This window comes from Loxodonta africana, chromosome 25 (assembly GCF_030014295.1).
Source record: "Loxodonta africana isolate mLoxAfr1 chromosome 25, mLoxAfr1.hap2, whole genome shotgun sequence".
Lineage (NCBI taxonomy): Eukaryota > Metazoa > Chordata > Mammalia > Proboscidea > Elephantidae > Loxodonta > Loxodonta africana.
Genome location: NC_087366.1, coordinates 18,214,651 through 18,223,261, shown reverse-complemented (window position 1 = coordinate 18,223,261; position 8,611 = coordinate 18,214,651). Strand labels below are relative to the sequence as shown.

The 8,611-nt window shown below is 41.5% G+C and overlaps 1 protein-coding gene across 6 annotated transcripts in view; it reads left to right on the top strand.

The window, feature by feature from the left end:
* The window catches only part of TSEN15 (tRNA splicing endonuclease subunit 15), a 79,686-nt gene that overhangs the window by 52,077 nt on the left and 18,998 nt on the right, over nt 1–8,611 (top strand). For 4 of the 6 annotated variants that reach the window (XR_010319375.1, XR_010319376.1, XR_010319380.1 and 1 more), the window contains 2 exons: nt 72–296; nt 1,805–7,981. The gene's annotated coding sequence lies outside the window, so the exon portion shown is untranslated. The remainder of the gene's footprint in view (nt 1–71; nt 297–1,804; nt 7,982–8,611) is intronic. The other 2 variants (XR_010319377.1, XR_010319378.1) reach the window with 2 other exon arrangements.

The following is an 8,611-nucleotide window of genomic DNA, read 5'->3' as shown; positions in this document are numbered from 1 at the left end:
TTATGAGATAATTAATGTACACAATTTGAGAAATGAAGATATGTAATATAGTTTATCTATGGTTATATTAGATTCTTGTAGCAGAAACAGCTACCAGCCCACCGTTCCATCAAGGTGTGGACATATGACCTGCAGACCATGAAATGTGAGTGTTGCGTATCACTTCCTGTGATGGGGATTTTAGAAGAGGATGTGCCTTCTCTGCCATCTCTTTCCCTTCCACTGTCTGGGAAGAGAAGACAGAGAGACCCTAGAAGATGGTGGAGCCACATGGAGGAAAGCTATCAGTCACTCAGGTACACCTGCATTGGACTATTTTGTAAGGAAGAAACAAGCTTATTTTGTTTTAGGTTTCTGAGATTCTGGGGTTTATTTGTTATAGCAGCTAGTATTAATTACCCTAGAAAATTTTGATGTCACTTTGAAGTGAGGGTTAATGTAAGAAAAACCTAAAATATGTTGCATTGATTGGCTCAGCAGTTGGTTGGTGGGTGGCACAGACACTGATATCCAAGTCTGGGAAGATAGAGACCTGTGGAAAGGATGACAAAGCATTTGGTAAATTTGTTTCTGGTGATAATTTAAAAGGCAGACCAAGTGCCTGACAACTCTTCATCTCCAGGGAAGAGATTGGTTATTACTTGTTACTTTTAATAAGGTATAACAAGACAGAGGGAAACCCTGGTGGTATAGTGATTAAGTGCTACAGCTGCTAACCAAAAAGGCAGCAGTTCAAATCCACCAGATACTCCTTAGAAGCTCTATGGGGCAGTTCAGCTCTGTCCTATAGGGTCACGATGCGTTGGAATTGACTCCACAGCAATGAGTTTTTTTGTTTTTTTTTTTTTAAACAAGACAGAGAAGTGCTCAGGCAAGAATTAGCTTTTGGGAGTGCAGAAATGAAAGGGATGAGATAGAGTGTAGAAATGAGACATTTTATAGGGTTAGAAAACTTAACTGCTTCTTGATCCAACCTGTGGAAGATAAGATTGAAAAGGCTTTGAGCAACAAAAGTTCATTAAAAAATCTCAATTTAGTAGACACCATGCTAACTTCTATAACACAACTTCTATAGAGGTTATAAAATAACTAGGGACTGTTCTCTCCCATCAAGAAGTTTATATAGTAGAAATGAGAAGACATGTGTATGATGGAAACATGCATTGCTATAAGTAATAGAGGAATTTCAATGATCTGAGGGAGCACGCACAGGCATTCTTAGGGAGATGGGGAAATTTGGACCTTGGTTACTCATCAAGGCCTCAAACCCATGAATGAATGAATCTCAGTTGTCTTCTAAACTCATTTTCATCTTTTTGAAACACCAGAGATGAAATTTTATCCGTAGGGTGGTAGATGATACTTGACGTATCCCTCCAGCCAGCCCCTGACTTCCTTCCCGATCAGCCTTCTTTCCAACTTGCTAGTAGTTAGTTCATGCTCAGACCTCAGACAGGTGTCACCACCCCAGGTTCTAGTTTCTGTAAAGGCAGAAGAAAACCCTGCCATCCTCATCCTTCTTCAACGGAGACTATGCAGTGCCTCAGACCACAAAGCACCGTTGCATTTGCTGAGATGGCTTGTTTTTAATGTCTCTTGTTTTTTAATAATCGTTCTTTGGGCAGCAAATGGGAGTTTGCAACTTCTTATTGCCTCCTGGCATGAGCCTAGTACCTTTTTAGCTTGTTTTATTGCCTCTCTGCCTGTGCAGAGCATTTATCTAAATATAGAATGGTACACCACTATAAACGGGACTGAAATAAGATAAAATTTTCTTTCTGATCAATTTCATTGCATCTTCTAGTGACTACAAGGTACTGTTCTTTCATCAGAATGTCAAGAGTGGGCAGCAAAAAGGAATGATATTGAGTTGTGGAGCTTTCCAAAGTGGAAGTCAATACTGCAAGGCCTTCTAAGGTGATGAGGCCCAGGGTATGCAGTGCTCTGAACGTTGCTCTCCCTGTGACCTTGGGCAAACCACACAAAGATGGTAAGTAGCACATGCCTGCCCTTTGGAAGCAGGGTGGTGTAGTGGGAAGAATCCAGGCTTCACCAGACCTCAGTTGGGTCTCCTGCCCTGCCATTTATTTTAAGGGTGACCTTAGATAGACGTCTTAGTTATCTAGTGCTACTCCAACAGAAATACCACAAGTGGGTGGTTTTAACAAACATAAATTTATTTTCTCACATTTTTGGAAGCTAGAATTCCAAATTCAGAGCACCAGCTCTAGGGGAAAGCTTTCTCTCTCTGTCAGCGCTGGAGGAAAGTCCTTGTCTCTTCAGGTCCTGCTTCCTGGTTCCTTGGAGATCTCCATGTGGCTTGGCATCTATCTTACCCCATCTCTGCCTCTAGCTTGTGTTTAATCTCTTTTGTATCTCTAAAGATATTGACTCAAGATACACCCTACACTAATCCTGCCCCATTAACATAACAAAGTCAACCCATTCCCAAATTTGCATTATAACCACAGGCATAGAGGTTAAGATTGACAACACATATTTTGGAGGGACACAATTCAGTCCATAACAGTAAGTTACTTAACCTCATCCATAAATGGGGCAATACTAATAAAAATCCTTCTACTAGGGCTCTTGTGAGGACTAAATGAGATGGATGTATATAAATTATTCACCACATTTTCAAGAAACAGTAACTAGTATTATTTTTGGTAGGCTGATATTTTGTGGCATTAATGTTTCAAATGTGACCATATCTTTACTTTTATTTCTGGGAGAAATAATTTGTGTACATTTATTTACAGAGTTAAGAAGAAATATCTCTCCTCTCCCTTATGAATCAGATACAAGCCCCTTAATGCATTCATTCATTCTAGTGAGAGGTTTCATTGCTAGATGAAGTACAGTATAGTGGTCAGAGCAGGGACTCTGGCACTAGACTCCAGGGTTCACAACCTGCTGTGTGACCTTGAGCAAGGTGCTTAACTTCTCTGGGTCAAAATCCATTGTCTGCAGTTCCCAAATTTAAAAACCAAAAGTTTTTTATACAAGGTTATTTATAGATTTATCCTAAATAAAAAAGATTTATCCTACTTAGTGTAAATCTTCCTGTTTTGGGTATAGAAATGTTAATGTGCTAGAGTACAGAGTCCCCAGACCCTGAAGAGGGGTTGTGTAATATATATTCACCAGGTGCTCCTTGGAAACCCTATGGAACAGTTCTACTCTGTCCTATAGGGTTGCTCTGAGTCAGAATCAACTCAAAGGCAATGGCTTTGGTTTTGGTATGGAACCCTGTTTACCCTACTGGATCCAAGGGATTTGGGTAAGGGATTGTGGAGCTCTAATATACCTTCATAGGGCTGTTGTAAGGCTTAAAAACAAAGCAAAAGATGTTGTTGTTGAATTGATTCCAACTCATGGCAATACCATACATTGTGAGGCTTACATGAACTTAATACAATCCTAGGAACAATCTTTTAGGGCAGAAAATAGTACCCGATTTTACAGATGAGGAAAATAAGGCACCAAAAACCAAACCAAACCAAACCCAGTGCTGTCAAGTTGATTCTGACGCATAGCAACCCTATAGGACACAGTAGAATTGCCCCATAGAGTTTCCAAGGAGTGCCTGGTGGATCCAAACTGCCAACCCTTTGGTTAACAGCCATAGCACTTAACCACTATGCCTCCAGAGTTTCCAAATAAGGCACAGAGAAGTTAAGTAGCCACATAACTCATATGTGATAGAGCTGGAATTCAAATACAGCATTTCTGATTCCAGAGCCCGTATATTCTGTTGAAACAGATTAATTTAATTCCCAGGGCCATGTACATGCTCTGACAGAGCCAACTTCAATTAAGAATCCACCCTGAGAGGAAGACTGACACTTAAGGAAATACCATCAGCAGGGGCTGACTTCTCCGGACATCTGCACAGGCAGACCAGCTGTAGGGAAGGAGAAGTGGGTGCTGGTGAGGCTTCCTAGGTCCCCTCCATGGACTGCCAACCACATGGTTTGATGGGAGAGCCAGGACTGCACACCATTCAGTTGCCCTCTGTGCCCATTCCTCTGACTGCCACCCTGTCTCAGCTTGGGTTCCTATAGAAGCAGATCCTGAGAAAAGGATTTGAGTACAAGTAGTTGATGTGTTAGGTGCAAGAAACACCATTAGCGAGTGAAGACGTGATACAGGGGAGGGGAGGCAGCCAATAATGGCCGTGTTATGATGCCAGCTTCCACAACGAGTGATCACAATGTCACAGGGAAACTTGGGGTCATGGTGTAAACACTTGTTTCAGAATTACCCCACCCAAGGGATGAGGGAACTGAGGTATTTATACTCCATCTCTGGAGAGGCACTGGTTGAAGGCTACTCCCAGAAATGTCCTTGGCAGGCGATCAGAAGCAGCATGGCCTTCTGCATTCTGTAAAAAGCCTTCAGGCACAGAGATGCAGATAATGGCACTAGGGACCATATTGAAATTTAAGGTCCAATGGAGATGAGTGAAGCATTGACAGTGTCTGATACACATCCTTTAGCACAGTTCTGTGTAGTAGTAGGAACAACCTTACTTGTGAAAAAAACCCAAGGTGGATGCTACCTCACTCACCGTGGATTTGATGTCCACTAACAGACCCAACTACCTCCCCCCGCCCCAAAATCCCCACCACACAGCCAGCCATGGCTCCTGGAATGTGTGCTGTAAGTTACCAGTTTTTAGAGGCCAGCAGTAAAATTTCAGTACGTTACCCAGAAGAAGTAACGAACGAACTATGACCTTTCCTTTCCTAGCTGAGATACTTGCCTTTAGGGAATGGGACTAAGAACAAAGATATTTTAATGGAGGAAAGATCAAGAAAGTTCTGGATGGTGGGGTCAGGGATGAGGAAAGGATAATAAGGAGTGGTTGCCACCAGTGAAGACCCTGGGTACTCTGGGGTGCTGTCTGCAGAGTGGGGGGTGGCCACTGAAGGCGGTGGCCTCTGAAGAAAGTGGCACCAAATGGGAGCCCAAAGTGTCCATAGAGATAGAAGGAGCTCAAATGGGCATTGTTTTGCTTCACACTTTCATCTAGATCTGAGCCTAGAAAGGAAGACTTCTTGGCCACATGTAGCTCTTAATTTGTGAGCTTTTAGAAGACAACGACCATGTGTCGTCTGGTCTTCGTATCCCCAGAACTCAGCACAGTGGCCAGTGACTCATTTTTCTGAACAGAACTGCCGTGAATTTGGTGCTATGCTCTAGTTTCACCTACCAGTTCCTTCCTGACATTTCTATTAGCAACCCTACATTTAAACAAATGAGCTCTCTGTGTCTCCATTTCTCCTTCTATAAAAAGGAAAAGCAACACCACCAACAACAACTCACTTACCGGCTGTGAGACCTTGGACAATTTATTCAATCCTTGGTTTCTTCAGCAATAAAATGTGGAGAATGCTGCTGAATGTCCCAAGCTTCTAGTGAGGTTTCAGCGAGGTAGCTCATGTAAAGGGCTTGCTTGGTACAGTACCTGGCACAAGGAGATTCATTAAGTGTAGCTATTGCCATTATTAGTGCTTCTAATACAATACCCACCCTTCTAGGAGAGGGAGAGAAATCTGGGAATTCTCATACCGAACAGGCTGCAAATCCGTTTTAAGCTTCTGATGAGAAATTGAGGGCATCAGAAAAGAAAGCAAACCGCAATTCCCTGAAATATTCCAATTCTATTTCTGCAAATAAGTCATAATGATTTGTGTCAAATAATATGACTGCATCTTTCCTCTAAGGAACCTAATGGGCTTCTGCCAACTACTTATCCAGCAGGCAATGCTCACATCCCTCAGGATAAACTAAGGGAGTGTTCTAGATGGCCACATGCCGGAGGCCAGAGCTGTAGGCAGAGGGGCACTAATAAAATATGATAATTTACTTTTTTTATCCTCTCTGTAGTTTAGACTGTACAGTCTGGAAGCAGGCCAGCATGGTCAATTTTAGCAATTGCAGGGTTGAGCTTACAGTACAAAGTACAAGACAGCTTTTACTTCAAATAGAAGTCAGTCTTGGGTAATGGTTGTTCCCTCCCTTTTGAAAGTCCAGCTAACTCTCAAGGGCAGGCACCTCCCAAGATTCCATTCTTTCACCAAAAATCTGAGGTTCTGGTTTCATAATGTTGTTTACACTCCTCAGGACATGCCCATCAGGTCTCTTCATGTGGACTTCTGGGCTGTAGACTTCCTACGGACAGATGAAGGGTAAGGGAGAAGAGGCCTCTCAAGAAATTGCAATTGTTTTTATCTTTATTTTCAACCTAAATGACTGCACTAAAATCTATTTGAGAAAACAGAACCATCTGGCATCATTGGTCAGAGCCATAAATGGTGTAGAAAGGGGAAAAATATGCTGAATTCTGATAAATGGAAAGGGGGTTACATAGGCTTAATTGAAGCCATGTGAAAGGGGTTCTTTTGTCATTTTTTTTCCCAAATTAAAAAAAAAAAAAATCAATGCTGTCCAACTGTCCCCAGAGACTACACACAAGGCACAGTTGAAAGTTCTATTGTCCTTTCATGCCTCCCCACTGATCCTGGCTTCATAGGGTAGGGCGTTGTGGCCTATAGGACCCCTTGCCCTTTGTTCCTGTCATTGATGGAGGAAGTGCTTAAATGAGAATCATTAAGCCCACTTCTTTTTCTGTTTCCCAGATGCTAAATGTTTATTTGTTGATATAGTCATTAAAGGCAAACATTTGCTCAACACCCACCATGTATCAGACCCTCTTTAAGGCACTGAGCCTGCTAAGGCAAATGAGACACAACAACTGTCTCAAAGAGCTCCAGTTGATTAGGGAACCAGAGAAATAGTTACTGACACATGGCCACAGAGGAGGATAGAGAATGGAGAAAAGCTTTGAAGAGAGTACCAAGGAACATGGAGGTGACTTTCTAGGAGGGAAGAAAAAGAGAGGAGCACTAGTGGGAGGAAAAATGTAATGGGAAAAAAAGAAATAGCCAGCAGGTTGTTTTTAAGAGAATCCGTCTCTTTGATGTATGGCTGAAAGCAGCTGGTGGTGTTGGTGTGGACTGCAGACAACTTTAGCTTGGGCATCAGGAAATAGCCTCAGCAGGTGAAAGCCCGGTAGAAGAACCTTTCCTGTCTTCGGCTGCACTGTGTAATTATTTGGCACAAGAAAGGAAGAGAGAAGAAAAAGAAGGAGAAGAAGAGGAGGAGGAGAAAGACAAGGAGAGAAGGAAGGGAAGAAGGAAGGAAGGAAAGAAAGGGGGCAGTTACCTTACGTGCTTAAGAAAATATTACATATGAATCCAATTATCTCCAATTCCTAATCCTAACCCTTGCACAGACCCAGGAGTTGAAGGATTGGTCCACCACTGTTTCTATTTAGCTTTCATAAGATCCAAACTAACAAACACCAAATTCATTGATCCCCTCTTCCTCAGGCAAGTAAAGAATGGACTGATCTTGCAAGAGACCCATGAGAAATACACTGATTTAGGAAAAATGAAGACAACATCATGACTTTTATTGCACAGGGTGATATTAAATCAAGTCAAATTAAATATACATTTTATCTGGTTTGAACTTTATATTTAATTAACATAGCTTTGATTTTGTTATGTCTGTTACAAACATGTCATGAAATGCTATTCAGATTGTGTCATTCAAAAAGGGTTTCCAAAAAACCATCTGTATTAGCTTCCTAGGATTGCAATAACAAATTACCACGCTCTGTGTGGCTTAAAACAATGGAAAGGTATTGTCTCACAGTTCTGATAAAAAATTGACTCTTTACAAGAAGGAAGCCCATGGGAAAGAAAGAAGGGAGGTAACCCAATCAAATCTTCATGTAAACATGCTGATGACAGACCCCCAGGTAAACACACTAATGGTATTTGCTAATGCATGGTCATTATCTATGAAATACTTCTAGAAAGATGTGCCTGGTCTGCTTCTGGTTGTTCATTTGTAACAAATCTGGAATCTATGAATTTACTGGGAATGAATCCTTGGAAAAACTCAAGTAAGTTATGTGACTACATGTTGCTGCTAAAAAAAAAGTATCATAGCACACTTAGGGAAATACCTAATGGGGGACGATGTGGTTGGCAAACAAATGGAAGAGGTGCACATTATTTGTGTAAAAATATAGTATCTAAGTGTAATATGAAGATATTTCACGAGGGCTCTTTTCTGTGCAGGTGATGTGATGACATACATAGCTTAAAGATTTCTTATGTTAATTGAGCAAGAGAATATCTTGACATTGCATGAAGGACCTGGGGAGCTGCATTAGTCCCACTCTCTGCTTTAACTGAGATTGGTGACTACTTGTATTCTTGAAATTAGAGTAAAGCTTGACACTGGGTGAGATCTCTATTCTTGTGAGTTTGCTTTGACAATCCAATCCTTTGTGTTACCTACACATATACTGTTACCTATACACATTTTGTCTCACATTAACCATGTAAGGTAGGTGTTCAGAGAATGTAGTTAATTTGTCTAAAATCATACAGTGAGGAAGCAGCAGGCTCTAAATTTAAACCCAGATCTTACTCCACAGATTATGCTCTTCCCACAGCTTCTCTTTGCTCCCTTTTTTAATCTTCAATAAAACAAAGATAGTCATGGGGCCCCAGAAAGGCCCTAAAGA